Source organism: Anomalospiza imberbis, chromosome 4 (assembly GCF_031753505.1).
Source record: "Anomalospiza imberbis isolate Cuckoo-Finch-1a 21T00152 chromosome 4, ASM3175350v1, whole genome shotgun sequence".
Classification (NCBI taxonomy): domain Eukaryota; kingdom Metazoa; phylum Chordata; class Aves; order Passeriformes; family Viduidae; genus Anomalospiza; species Anomalospiza imberbis.
Window position 1 is genome coordinate 43,193,510 of NC_089684.1, and position 14,489 is coordinate 43,207,998.

Here is a 14,489-nt window from a genome sequence, read left to right on the forward strand (position 1 = left end):
ACTCCAGGGACAAGGAGTAAATAAGGTTTGATAGGTAAAATGGGGAGAAGGGAACATAGACCTTCCTTCCACCCATTAGGGCAGCTTATCCCTGAGAGGCGCTAAGGCTTTTAATAGAGTGAACATAAAAGGCCAGTCCCTTGAAGATGCAGAAAGACCCAGCCATGATCCTGGTTGTCCTGCAGGGCCAGAAGGCAGAATGACTGCAGGCAGGAGCCCTTTCTACAGAAACTCCTTTGGGAAATGTAGGCATTTTGCTAGTATTTATTTCCTGTTCATTTTCTTGAGCCTCAAACCCGCAAACAGGTGGCTACTGCTCAATCTGTGCAGACATCTTCCTACATCATGAAATGATGTGGAAAAGGGAGATAATTCTTTCTTGTAATCACAATTATTTTGGGATACCATCCTTCTCTCCCCACTCGCACAGGTCTTCAGAGATAGGGAAGGCATGTGACAGCATCAGGGCGAAGGCAGACACACCACTGGATGTGAGGATGGCAGGATGCTGCTGTCACACACCAGGAAATCTTGGTGTAGACAAGGGTGTCAACACACTGGACTAGCATGTTGATAAATCAAGATTCCAGAATCTCTCACTGAGATCAAGCATCCGTGTTTTATTGACTGTCTTATGACCATTATCAATACTTTGCTTTGATATTGCAATACAGTGACTTTTGAGCGGGAAGATGGAGGAATATGACTGTGAAAAGGAACCTGCTCAGCTGTGTTTGAGGCACAATGAAACTTCTTGTGCAAATAAAACTTCTTGCTTAACAGTTTTTGAACTTGCTTCTAAATATCTTGTATAAATAACATTGATCCAAAGCCCATCAAAGTCAACTGAAAGGTGACTGAAAAACTTGAAGGGTTTGGGGTTCTTCCTTTTTTTTTTCACAGAAGTGTGATTTCTCTGAAAGAATAACTCCTTGAGCCATACTGCAGGAATAATTTCCAGGAAATCTTTGGGTAGAGAAGGGTGTCAACTGAAAACACCAGTGCTGCGGATGCTGCCTCCACTGTTAGCCTGGCAAGGGAGAAGTGCTTGCAAACAGCTCATGTTTCCCTTTTGGGTTCCCTTGGCAGGTTTCTAAGTCACTGGGTCCTGAGTCCTCTCCCATAGGAAGGATGCCCTACTTTGGTACCAGATTCTGCTCTTGGACACTCACTGAGACCACCAGTGCTTGTAGGCAAATATCCAAATGCAAAATGTGCCTTATGTTCCACATTCAGCCACTTAATCCCTCCTTTATCAGAAGAGATTCCTCTCCCTGGAAGCTCTCAGACTCACAACAATGTCCAAGCAATCCTAAGGACCCGTTGCAGTTTTCCATCCCCACCAAGCCAAATGCCAAAAAGCAGCCCAAGGAGGAATCCTCCCTGCGAGTCCCACCCCTCCAGCACAGGAGAAAGTCGGAGCTGTTTCCAGCCTCATTTTGGGTGTTATTTTGCCACCCAAACTTGGGTCTGTCAAAGCTGAAACTGAGCAAGACCCTCAGTAACACAGTCTGAGTGCAGATTTCCTTGTCAGCAACAGGTGTGAAAATTGTCCTGTTAGTTACTCCTAGGGGACACACTTACAGACCGTCATGACATGGGCCCATTCAGACAATTCATTGCACTAGGTAATTTCATAGGTAGGTGTCACACTGCGATACGAAATAACTCGCACACGGACGTTAGATGTGAAAGGGGCAAGAAAAGAACTCAAAGAGAGGATTTGGTTTTCTGACTCCACTAGATATAGAATTCCAAAAGTGACAGTGTATTGGAGGATGAAATTGCCACCTCTCCAACCACGCTGGTTAAACTAACAGTTCATCAATTCTTTCTACCCACAAACAAGAATGTAAAACAAGCATTATTTACAAGAAGAGTGTGAGAAAATTCAGTAGAAATATGTAAACATCAGAAGGTATAGAAAACTTTTAGAAGAACTTTAAAACTTTCAAAAGAACAGGGTGACAGTAGGTACCACCCTCCGTCTCTTCTTTTGCAAGGTAGAAAAGCATTACCCTCAAAAAACACAACAGTTTTCCAAAAGTAACCAAGAAAATCTACAACTGTATTTAAAACAAAAGTAATGTGCAGGTGCTTTGCATTGAACAAAAAGAAAATAAATAAAACCAAAGTTTTCTAAGGCTTCAGAAGAACAGAGAACTTGGAACTATTTACATCCTGGAGACCCAGTTAAGGCATTTGGTTCCAGTCTGGGTTACTGTAAATTCTGTCTCTTTCTGTGTATGAGGTCAGGCCAGCTCTTGGTCACGTCACTTGGCTTTCCAGAGCAGAAAACTCTGGAACAAAAGGAGGAAGAGAGAAAACATTTGGTTGGATTCATCCAAGAGGCACACCTGGCAGAACACAATCAATGACTCGAGTGACTTTACTCCAAGAGGACCTGCACAACTTTTTGACTTTCAGCAGCTGCCTCTTTCTGGAGAGGATTTTTACAGCCTCCCAGCCACTCAGCCAGGCACATCGTGCTTATTTTCTATTGCAAGTTTGCCAGCAGACCATGGCAATGCATCCCTTTGCCCAGAGGGGCCCACAAACCTTGGTCTTTTATGGAAAATGACACTGCAAAGGCCCCATGGGATGGCAGGTTACAGCTTTTCAGTATTCCCCACTGCTTGTACCACAGGACAACACAACATTTGTAATGATTAAGCTGTACAATCAAAAACAGCTTATCAGCAGCTCTAGGAAATCCTTTTGGCCAGTACTGATCAAAGGCCCAGCAAGAAGTCAAAAATTCAAGTGCTGTTCAGCTGTAGCCAAGCTACTTAGCAGGTGCTGCCCTGAAAGGGCAGCTCTCCCCCATCCCTCCCTCTCTCTTTGCTCCCAAAAGAAGTGCTCAGGAGGAAGCAGAAGCCGGGCTGGCTACAGGGCCAGCCCTGTCTGGTGTCTTCAGTAACTACAGGCAGGGCTGTAAAACAAACACTTACTGTTCTAACTTCAGGTCTTCTTGTCTTGTCTTGTCTGGTCTTGTCCTTACGTGGCAGAGAAGTCACTGGAAAAGGATTCTTCTCATCCCCTGCAGATCCCTGAAAAACCACAGAGAGAAAGCTGGTCAGAGAGAGATGCCTAAAGCAATTCCAAAGCCAGGCTTTCCTAAATTCCCAGAGAAAACGTTCATTTCTCCCAGGCATAGTCTATGCAACGAGCTCTCCCCCTCTTGCCTTCTTTCCTAGCACTCCCTCCAATAATCGAAATGGAACCTTGGCTTCTCACCTGGCAGCTCTCAGTGCTTTGTACCATTAAACTTTTCCCAAGCACAGAAAAATTCAGCAGCAGGTTCCTTGTTCAATGGCTGAGAGTGCAGTGAGGACTGGAAGCAGGAAAATTATCAGGAAAAAGCAAGCAATTAGAAGGCAGCTAATCAGTGTGCACAGTCTGGCCTAACATATAGCCCTGCCCCCGCCCCCCACAAAACATCCTCGACCCCATACCTCCAGCTGTCAGTAAAGAGCCAAATTTTTAAAAACAGCCAGTAAAATCTGATTTTTTTAACCCATAAATGCAACAATTTTGTCAGCATGCTATAAAACCTGAGGCCCAGGTTGCAGCCACACCCACAGGTTATTTATAAATAAATCAAAATTTCTTTTTATAAACCCACTGCAGTTGCCTACAGTCAGAAATGGTCACTTATCTGAGAGGATGTTTCTGAAGTGAATCCCACAGCACACCTGGGTTGCAGGAATCCTCCCACCAGCTCTCCTGGGTACCACTGTTGATGCCCTGGGATTGCTCCTTGTGGTCTTCCTCCACTTTCCTGTGCTTGGCAAACAAAGGATCCTGGCTCATGGCAGGGTTATCCACGGCAGGCAGGTCCAGGTCATCAGTCGCAGTTCTGGGTCTCTTTTGGGTCGTCGTGGTCGAATTTGGTGCACGTTGTGCAGCAGTCATGGCCGGCAGTGCTGGCAGCACCACATTTTTCCTCTCAGTTTGGAACGAATCTTCTGATGCTCTGGACCAGAGAAGCAAATTCATGATCATGATGTACATATAACCTAGGCATTTCTTAAAAGTTCGCCTAGATCCTGCCATTCATGCCAATGTCTCAATTAGACATCACTTCCAAAGCTGAGCGGCTACAAATAAGAGGGAGTTTGAATTGGCAGAGACTTTCGCATTCAATAACAGTGGCCCAGCAGATTTCTGGTCATCTGAAATCAGGATGACCTGGGAATTCTGGCAGCAAGAAGCAGCCCCAAATAGCTCTCAACCCTGTTTCACCACTGCTCATTTCCATCTTTTTTAGCCAGCTTTACAAAGTTTCCAAGAACACACCAAGCAGTGAATCCCAGCTCATGGACCGCAGCATCAGAAGAGCAGGAAATGAAGTTAAACCCAGGGAGAAGGCTCAGGTGTGAGGCTGCACTTCTTGCCTAACTCTGCTGGGCATGGGACGGTCCGCTCACCTCTTTCAGCACCCACTTTTCCCGTGTTTTGGTCCCTAGTCACTGCACACGTGCTCTCCAGCTGCTCTGCCTTGGCTCAGCTGATGCTGCACCGAGGATGATTTGACACAGAGCACAGCACCATCCTCGACCCGATCCAGACTCCTCTCTGCCCAAAACTACCTCCTACCCTTCCCACTCCAAAAGCCAGCGCATGACTAAGACAGCTGCTCATTTTCCCTGAGGAAAAGGGAGGAAGGAACTCCAGAATTAAAGCTCTTCCATTCCTACTGCGATTGGAACATCCCTTCCCCCAGCCAGTCATCAGCCCCGACACCTCTGTGCTTTCAAAGGATGTCAGAAGGGAAGGGCTCCCTACCCTTACTCACCTACACCTTCAGAGTGGCTTTCTGCACTGGTTGCTTCTGTGGGAATTGTCAAAATCAGAGAGTTTTAGGAAAGCTACAAAAAGCAGACCTCAGAGACAACAAAACTACAATTAGAGCTAAGCAATAGCCATAAGATTTATCAACAGAAAAATTATATAAGAAGTAGAAAAACAAGGACAAATAGAACAATAGTCTGTATATTAACACTTGCCTAGAATACCGCCCTAAGCTACAGAAAAGTACATCTAGCAAGATATTAAGAAGTTCTAAGCTTAATAATAGAGCTTTGTGCATTGTGTTTTAAAGCTTACAAACAAGAATTACATTCAAAATAAGGAAACCCTCTTTCAACAAAAAATGCATGTACTGCTAGTAGTTAGATACAACTACTATCAATATGCTTTTGTTTTGTGTGATTAGTCAAAAAACTTTTGAAGTAAGTTGTAACATTAAGTTCTTTGTGTGCTACCAAAAATGTAGACTACTACTGTCTTCCCATTGTCATAACCATGTCATAAGACTAATGCTAAAAAAGAAACTTAACACGCGTTCCACAGCAATCCCATCCCATTCATAATTTATACATAAACCCCCAACCAACAATAGCTTCCAGCATGTAAAGGCCAATCTGCAGCAGCTGTAGCTGCAGAATGCACATCACGTTAGAAGCAAACTCTTGAGTGTCTGGACAGGAGATACAGGAGTTCTTCATCTTTCCCTTCTGAAGAGAGACTTAGATTTACACATCTTTCTGACATCCCATCACTGCATACTCACTTCAGTTTATTGGAGCCTTTGTTTGCTGAAAGCGGAAATTATTTTGTTGGGATTTTTTTGTCTCATTCCTTTTTCTTCCTGGGAGTATCCCCCTTGTCTTCCCTCTAGCAGCAAGAATAAAAACAGGGAAAAAAAATCACTCAGGTCTTGGAAGTTCACCTAAAGTACAGAGCACTACAGCTCAGTTTGATAGATTCTGGCTGAAAACAGAAAAAAACAACACACTGGAACTCCCTTTAGAGGAGAAGCATCACAGCTCTACTGCCAGCCTATGAAGGGGAAACTCCACACGGGTTTTTCAAACACCACCTTGGTCATTGTCCAAACCCACTTCCTCTAGCCCCTCTCACCTTCTTTTTGGGGGACTCCTCAGGACTCCTCATGGCTTTCCTCTTCACGTCTGCCTCCCTTGCAGGCGAGAACAACTTCTTCTCCCCAGGAGGCAAGGGCACCTTCCCTTTGTGCAAATCCCCAGGCCTGTGGCCACTGGGCATGAAGGCATCATACTCCTGAGCATGTCTCAGGAGACTGGGCTCCAAAAAGCCTTTGGTGTTGACCTGGTGGGAGCCCTTTCTCTTCTCAGAGGCCTTGTGAAGTGCCGGCTTCAGGCCTTTTTTGTCGGTGGCTTTTGGCTTCACTGTTTTCTTGACTTTGGGCTGGTCCTTGCAAGACTGGCCTGTGACCTGCAAAAGACCAGCCTCACTCTCTACCTTCCAGACTCTCTTGGATTCGTCATGTACCTGGGACATACTTGGCCTTTTGATACCCAGAGTATTCTTGGGCAAGGCCTCCTTGGTGTGCACAGGAGGCTTCAGAAAGCTGGGCTTGGATGTAACATCAGATTCGTGGGCAGGCTTGGCCACTTGGCCACAACTCTGGTCAGGAACCTTGGGCACGTGGGCAGAGCTCTTGTCAGGCTCCTCGTGCTTCCTGTTCTCAGAGGGTTTTTGCACTCCCAGCTTCAGGCCTTTTCGGAAAGCGGGTTTTGGTTTCTCTGCTTCTTGGACTTACAGCTTGTCTTTGGAGGACTGGTCTCTGACCTCCAACGGACCAGGCTCGCTCTCCAGCTTCAGGACTTTCTTGGATTTGTCATGCTCCAGGGGCTCGCTGGGCCTTTTGATACCCACAATCTTCCTGGGCAAGGCCTCCTTGGTGTGCCCAAGAGGCTTTAGAGAGCTGGGTGTGCTCATACCATGAGATTCCTGAGGAGCCTTTGTCACTTGGCCAGAGGTCTTATGAAAATGCTCGGTCATTTGGCCAGAGGTCTTGTGAGTGTCCTCGGCCACTTGGGAAAAGGTCTTGTGGAAATCCATGGCCACTTGGCCACAGCTCTTGTAAGAAGGCTCCCTTGCCTTGGAGTGGTGCTGGCAGGAATTGCTGCTGATGCCCCGCTCCTGCTTCACACCCTCCTCACGTCCATGCCCATGGGCAATTTCCATGGGACCCTCTCTTTGTACTGCTCTTTGCTTTATCTGGGTCATTAGGTTGTCAAGGTGCCACTTTTTAGAAGCTGATGGCTCAGGCTGCCAACAAAAGAGAAAAGAAGGATTCAAGACTGATGCCTTTTTGGCTCTTTCTGTCCTAGCACAGCTCCCCAGAGCCCAGAGACTCTTGCCCAGAAGTCTGGCCTTTGGCCTGTGAAGAACTGACTCTAAACTAACAGGCCACAGGCACTAACTTGCTCCTTGAGCATGGTATGATGGAACCCCACACAAGGTGCTGTTTCTGCTTGGTTTCTAACTCTCAACACTGTTTATGGTCAAAGAACTTAGGCTGGCCTCCAGGCAGGCTCCTTCTGCCAAGACTGAAGTTCTGCTCAGCAGAGAGATCTCTTGTAATTTACCAGAAGCCCTGGCCAAAATGGGCAGGGTTACCTTTGCCTGCAATGGAAATTCGGAAGTCTCTGTTCTAGCAGGTGTCCGAAAAGGTGGCAAGAGAGGTGACAGGGGGCTGCTCATTTCCTGGAAAGAGAAGGAGAGAAGAAGCTCACAGGAGTTTTGCTGATGGACACAGAGGCAGTTTCACGCTTCCCAGAGTCAGAGGGATCCACCTCCCCATGGATTGGTACCGGCTTTCCCATGGAGATCTGGTATTGAAGAGCACCCACCTCCAATATTCCTTCAATGGACTGCTCATACATGTGCACGATGGGCTGAAACAAGAAAGAGGGAAGCACTGTGAGTTTGTTTGGGTATTTTACTCCTTGATACCAAACAAGCATGCGCTCAGCAAACATTTGCTGTCCAACAGCTCTAGAAATGTCTTTCAAGTCCATTCATAATGAAATGCTGATAAGGAATAACAGTTCCATCTGAAGGGCAGTAAGGAACAGAGACCAGGCAGAGCAAGAGCTGAAACCACCAGTCACCTCCTGCAAGATCAATGTCTGGCTTCCCTGGCAGTCAGGAAACACCGTTTCCATTGCTGACTTTGCTGACTTTTATTTAATATGGTTAAGAAAGTCTGTTTCTGCAGTGTGCTCCCTTCATTGAAAATCACTTTCCTTTAGTTGCTATTGTAGCAGCGAAGCTTGGCCTGCAAAGGCACAGGCTGTCTCTGCATGTGAAAGAGTTGAGCAAAAAGTGTCATTAGTTAAGAAAAAACAGTTAGAAATAAAAGTTCCCAATCCTAGAGAAATTCCCAGTTCAGTTCTAGAGAAGGAGGAATATTTGTCATTCACCCAAATGAAATCAGACTCATTTTTCTGAAGAAAAAAAAAAAAAAAAAAAAAAAAAAAACAAATAAAACCAAAAAAAAAACCAGAATAACTTTGACCAAAATGCAACCCTTGCAAGGTGCAGTTGTTGCTTGGCTTCCAGTTCAGAACAGTCAGGTAACTTGGGCTGGCTCCAGGCTGGATCCTCCTGCCAAGATCGAGCTTTTGCTTGGCAAAGCACTTGACCATCATCACTTGGGCTCCTGGAAAGACATCCTACTACTTATTACACACAACATTTGAACACAGAAAAAGGTTCAGGCCTTCAGGCACAGGAGCTTTTCTGAAGGACTAAAGCAGAGACCACAAACTTCAAACTAAGCCCAGCTAATGGACCAGCTCTGCAAGGTTGCTTTGATTCTGGCCAGGATTTGATTCTGGCACAAGGAAAGCACCCACACATGGAGCTCGTGCAAGATAGAGAAGACTCTTCATCTGTTTTCAGCCAACTTCAAGGTAGGCGTCTTCATTCCACCTGAGAATAGAAATGCTCTGGAGTTGTCCACAAATTCTGCTTCTTGGCTCCAGACTTTGCAAACTGCAGAGGAACACAGCTTGACTTGCCTTTTTTTTTTTTTTTTTTTTTTTTTTTTTGTTTGGATGGGATTTTTTTGACACTCCTTTTTAAACACACTTCAAGGAAGATGCCACATTCCTGTTCCTTTCTGCACACTGACACTCCCTAACTGGGCCCTGCCAGGAAGTCTGTCAGTGCAGGCAATACAAGGCTCTCTGTTGGGGTTGAGGGATTCTTAAAGACCTGAACAAGAAGGTTGGCTTTACAAACAGCTTTGCTCAGGTGCTGGGAGAAGAGGTAAAAGCTGGCACAGAAGGACAAGAGATACATCGGAGCTTCACGTGTGCTGTATTTTTAAGGCAGCTCACAGTTAATTTGGAAAGATGCCTTAAAGAGACTGGGGTGACACAGGAGAGTGAAGGTTCTGCTTTGGGGAAGAGAGGACAGAGCCGTTCAGTGTCTCTGTGAAGGCAAAGCGACTCCCTGCACAGTTATCCCCTGTGGGTTAAGTCACTCTGCACTGGATCTGCTTAGCTATTCAGGCTGGAAGCCTCAAGTTTTCCGTGCCACCAGGAAAAGAAGCCATCAATACGGAATTCCCAGCCGCAGGTGACACATGCCTTAGACATCGAATGAGCCAAAGTCCTGGCCTGGAAGAAATGGCTTTCCTAAGGGATGTCCAGGGAGGTCACAGGAAAAATCCTATTTGGTGTGTGGCTGTTCACTATAACTGAGGCCAAACACTTTAATTCAAATGGAATTCAAAGCAGGAGGAGGGAAGAACAGCAGAGTTTCTTCTGCTCCAGACCTCTTCAATGTCAGGTTCCCTGCAGGGCAGGAGTGTCCTCACAGCTCTTCTTTCACCCAAAACAGGAGGGAGGGATGAGCTTTCAGCCAAAGGCCCCCCTGGTCAGCCTTCCCAAGATCCTTTGTCTGCCTGAATCTCTCTCCTCCATGCAGCACAGCTCACTTGGGATGCTTCCCAAGAGCCAAGCAGCCCAGCCCTGTTGCCCAATCACCTCTCCCATGCTGAACATCCAGCACACCGACCACAGATCCAGGGCTGCAGCCTCACTGTTTCTTCCTCCTCCTCCCTCTCCAGGCTTCAGCACTGGAGGACCGTTTTATCAAAGGCAGGTTCATCTTTGAGAGCAAGCAGTATAAGAAAATATGGCATTGACAGGACTGAGAGAAGCAGAAAATGAAAGAAGGAATTTTCCAGTTACAGAGCCAGTACTCAAAACACCCATGAAGAGAAATCAGGGGCCCACCGCCCAGAGGCACCTACTGCAGAGAAGGATCATTCAGCATATGCACTCAAAGTTTCACCTCTCAGCTGCAGAATGGATTAATCCTGGAGTGGAAACTCCAGAAGGGCTAGACAGTGATGCCAAAGGAGAAGGGGGAACACTGCCCGGTTAGGCACCAGATGTCCAGGAAGGATTTATGAATGACAAAGTATGGAAACGAAGCAGAGGGCAAGAAATGCCTGATGCTGCTGCAGAGGTCTCAAGGGGACACCTGCACAGTGACAGTATTTAAGGTCTCCTGTCCTGACTGCCCTCAGACAGCAGACAGTGTGAGGCAAGGGGCTGTGGGAGCAGCCTCTGCTTTTGATTTGCATTCACCTCGGGTGCTGGTGCTCTTGGAAGTGCAGAGACTGAGGAGCTGTGGCAGTCCCTGGTGCTCTCTGACTCCGAGCTGCTGGGCTGTGCTGGTGCCATCCTCTTGTGCTCGGACTGGAGAGCCCTGCAAGGCCGCCAGGAGACAAAATTAGGAAGCAGCACGGGGAAAGGTTACTTACTTATTCCACTGACATGGCAGCACTCAAAACTAAAACTGAGCCCTCTGTTTGGGCACTGAGAGCAGAGGGGAGAAAGCCAGAGGAATAAATTACTGTGCTCCGAAAATAAAGCTCTGTATGAAAAAAACCCTCTGGGAATAATAAAACCTTTAACTCACACCCAGCCAGACAAGAATGTAAACAGGATCTCACTGCTACATTGTGAAGCTGCATTCAACCAAATAAAGTTTAAAAAAAAAAAAACAAAAAAAAAAAAAAAACAAAACAGCCCAGTGCCTTTCTGAAAGCCTGAACCCCCAAAAGATACATTTCCAATAAAGGGTAACAATTTCAGGATGGATTCTGGGTCTATAAAAAACTATGTGATCTACAGACACACTGGGGCCAAGGAGGAGAAAAGAAGGGAACACCTGGGGAAATATAAGTCTGGTTCATAGGTAAACTCCAGCATGCCTGGATTATTCATTTCTAATGGGAGCTTTCCTGAAAACCCCACAAATATGAAACCAATTTTCAACAGGAACCCTGAATAGCATCAAACCAAAGCGTGCAGCTTCAAGGGAAACCAGGAACCTCTTCCCCTCTCCCCCTCAAATGAAAAGTAGTTTGTTTGGTCTAGAGGGTGGTTTGGGAACACAAGTGTACCTTGGAGGAGCAAGTGAAGAAGATGGCTTTTCCACAACCTGTTTTGTTCACAAAAACAAAGAGGAGAGGGGGAAGCAAGGTTAGCTCAGGGAACTCAGCACAGTGCAACAAGCTGATTTAAAGGCATGTCTGTGTGCCTGGTGTAGGCACCACCTAAAACTGACTTGGTCAGCAGCACTCTCAGCACTCCCACTTGTGTCTAACACTCTCAGATAATGCTTTTGCTGACAATCGAGATAAAATGGGGTTTGTGCTTCCACAGAGATGACATGCTTCAAGTCTTCGTGAAAAACATCACACTGGAGATGACAACTGTAACAAAAGTGTGAGTCCCTGAAGCATTTTCCATTCATCTGTCTCCTCTGGCTCAAATATGTTACAGCTCTACAAATACAGAGCCTACTGAAAAGAGTGGAAAAGAGGAAAGAGAAGTTTGCTGCCACATTGGCCCACTCAGACACACTCCCAGGCACAATGGCATCTCAGTAACAGCCCGTGCTGGAAGCATGGGGCAGGTTTCCCTTTGTTTCCCAAATGGAAAATTGGAAGCCCAGACAGGAGGCAGCAGGTCCAGAGCCTTTGGACAAGGGGAGCTCAGGAAAGGCAACCCCCAGCTTGAGGGAGGAGCAGCTCTGGCTGCCTGGCATGAGTTGTCAGTCCGGCTCTTGAACTGCTCTAGACAAGAGTTACGCTCACAGACTGAGAGGAAGGCTGATCTTACAACTCCAGCTTTTATCCCTACTTCTCTTCAGCCCACCCCAAAACACACTTTCAGGGAGGGCAACATCTGCTGAGTGAACAGGAGCTGAGCAATGCATTTTTTCCCCAGCCATTTCCTTAAGGCATGCAAAACATAAGCAAACACAGAGATCGATTATGGAAGAGCACCAACCTTCCAAGCTTTTTCCGTGGATGTCACATCAATGGGCTTCTTTTTCTGAAACAGGAACAAGGGAGGCAGAAGGAGTTGGTTGGGGTTTTTTACTAATTGACATGCACACAGCAGCATGTGGTGACCACCAACTCTAGAAAGTCATGCAATACCATTAATAATAAAATGCTACTAAGGATCAAAAGGCCTATCTGAAGGGGAATTGATAATGGAGGCCAAGTGGAAAACCAGTTGAAATTCCCAAAGTCATCTCTTCTGCCTCTGAGAAAAATGTCTGTGTTCCCTTTGGAACCTGGCAGTCTGGAAATTTTCTTTCCATTCTTAAGCTACTACTACTACTACTACTGCTATTTATCCTTACTGTTATTATTGTTATGTAAATATGCCTGTGCAGTCTTCTCCCTTTATGGAATTACACCATGAAGCAGCTAAGCTTTGTCTTCAAAGGCACAGGCTACCTCTGCATTTAAAAAGTTGTGCAAAAAGCTTCCTTACTTCAAAAAAAAAAAAAAAAAACAGTCAGAAATAATAGTTACCAATTCCTCTAAGGCAGTTCTAGAGTAAGAGGAATATTTCTCATTCACCCAAATAAAATGAGGCTCCTTATGCTTCTGAGGGCAACAGCAGTCTGGACAAGACACAACAACGATTGCACTCACCTTGACAGGCTCAGGAAGGATTTTGGACTGTGGAGCTTTGGCTTCTGACCTCTGATTGGAGTGACCTTTATCACTGTCATCACGGCTCGGCTCAGGGTTAGGTGGGAGGCCCAGTGATTCTCGTGAGGATTCTTTCCTTATGTCCTCATATGGGTTGGTCTTACTGGAGGCTGGCCTATGACTCTGGGTCTGTGACTTGATTTTGGGCTTTTTTGGAATCCATATGGGAATCAGAGAGGACTCATGGCTCAGGAGCATCTTGGAGTCCACATTGCCCAGCAGGTTCTTAATGCGCCTGGACAGCTCATCTTCTTTATCGGTCTGCAGCACAAGAACAGAGCGGGAGAAATGTCAGAAACACCCCAAGCAAGAGAGCCAGCTCAGCAGGAGACATTGCTCAGCATCTTCATGGAATCGCCACGCATCCCCACAAGGGAAATTAGGCAAACTCGGTGCAGCAGATGGGAAGATGCTGTGTTTGCAGGGATCGGGCTCAAGTCTGCTGCAGCCCATGCAAAAGACACAGCTCCCCTCTCCCACCCCAAGCCTCCTTCCTCCTCTCCTTCCAGCCTGCACCCCACTCCCATTACCTTGTAGGGCTTGGCAAAGAGGGGAGTCTTCGCCAAGAATGGATCTTTCTCCTCTGGAGCCACCTGTCTCCTCCGCCTCTCTTGCTCCAGAAGGCGGAGCAGGTTTCTGTTGTTGCTCCAGCTTTCAGACAGAGACACAGAAAAGAGAGTTAACACTTGAACCCCTGGCTTTACTCCATGCAGAAACTGAGGCTTTCTCACAACGGCACATGTCCAGCAGCAAAGCAATGTCAAAATCCTCAGGAAGCTGACAGTGGACAGATTGGTTCTGTCCAGCATGTGCTGTGCCCCAGAGCAATGAGACACACAGGGGACAGCACACATCCTTCTCAGGGATTGCTACTCCTGATACAAGCCATCAAGAAGGTTGGGAAGGGAAAGACCCTCCTCCATTTCCTTGTGAAACAAACGCAGAAGCACTCACTGGGGCGATCAGCACATGAGCTGGCTAATCTACTTGCAGTGATTAATGGGAGAAACTGCCAGTCCAGTTCTCCTGGAGACCTCTCACCCCAGTCTCCCCCCTTGTGAGTCAAACAGAATCCTCTATTCATATTCTATTAATAGCCACTTGATAAACAACCTTGGAAATTCACTCTCTACTTCAAACAGGCATTTGGAAAGCTGCTTCCCTGGAAAATCATGTAGCTGCATTTAAAGCCATCCCATCAGTGTAATTAGACAGAAGATCTCAGACATTCAGAAAACACCAGGTCAAATCCCCCTGCTCCTCCTCTTCCACTTATGCATGTACTCAATCCCACCTGCCCCACAACAAAACACCAATAAAGTGTCCCATCACGGGAAACCAGAACCTTTAAAGTGTCCCTGGCCTTTGAAAGACTACTGCAAAATGAGGGAAACTCGGGCTCTGATGTTTATGGACGTCAGGGAAGGAAAAGCATGCAGGCACAGTGGATGCAGGTATGTATTTCTACTCTACTGCACAGTCTTCTCTATGCATACAATTGCTAAATTCTTCTTTGCAAATCCAACTTCCCAAGTGTCCCAGGTTGCAAGGGGAGAGCCTGGTCTGCCCCAGCAGTGACACTTGCTCCAATACCACAGCAATAATCAGCTCCTGAAAGTTT

At 46.5% G+C, this 14,489-nt stretch overlaps 2 long non-coding RNA genes across 2 annotated transcripts; both read right to left on the reverse strand.

Moving 5' to 3' along the window:
- Positions 1-5,925: 5,925 nt before the first annotated feature.
- On the reverse strand, positions 5,926-6,748 carry LOC137473421 (uncharacterized). Its single transcript, XR_010998787.1, has 2 exons — positions 6,616-6,748; positions 5,926-6,258 (listed from the first exon to the last, which is right to left on the reverse strand). It is a non-coding gene; the product is annotated as an uncharacterized lncRNA (long non-coding RNA).
- Positions 6,749-10,097: 3,349 nt separating this feature from the next.
- Positions 10,098-12,921, reverse strand: LOC137472754 (uncharacterized). Its single transcript, XR_010998393.1, has 3 exons — positions 12,809-12,921; positions 11,258-11,295; positions 10,098-10,557 (listed from the first exon to the last, which is right to left on the reverse strand). It is a non-coding gene; the product is annotated as an uncharacterized lncRNA (long non-coding RNA).
- Positions 12,922-14,489: the final 1,568 nt, after the last annotated feature.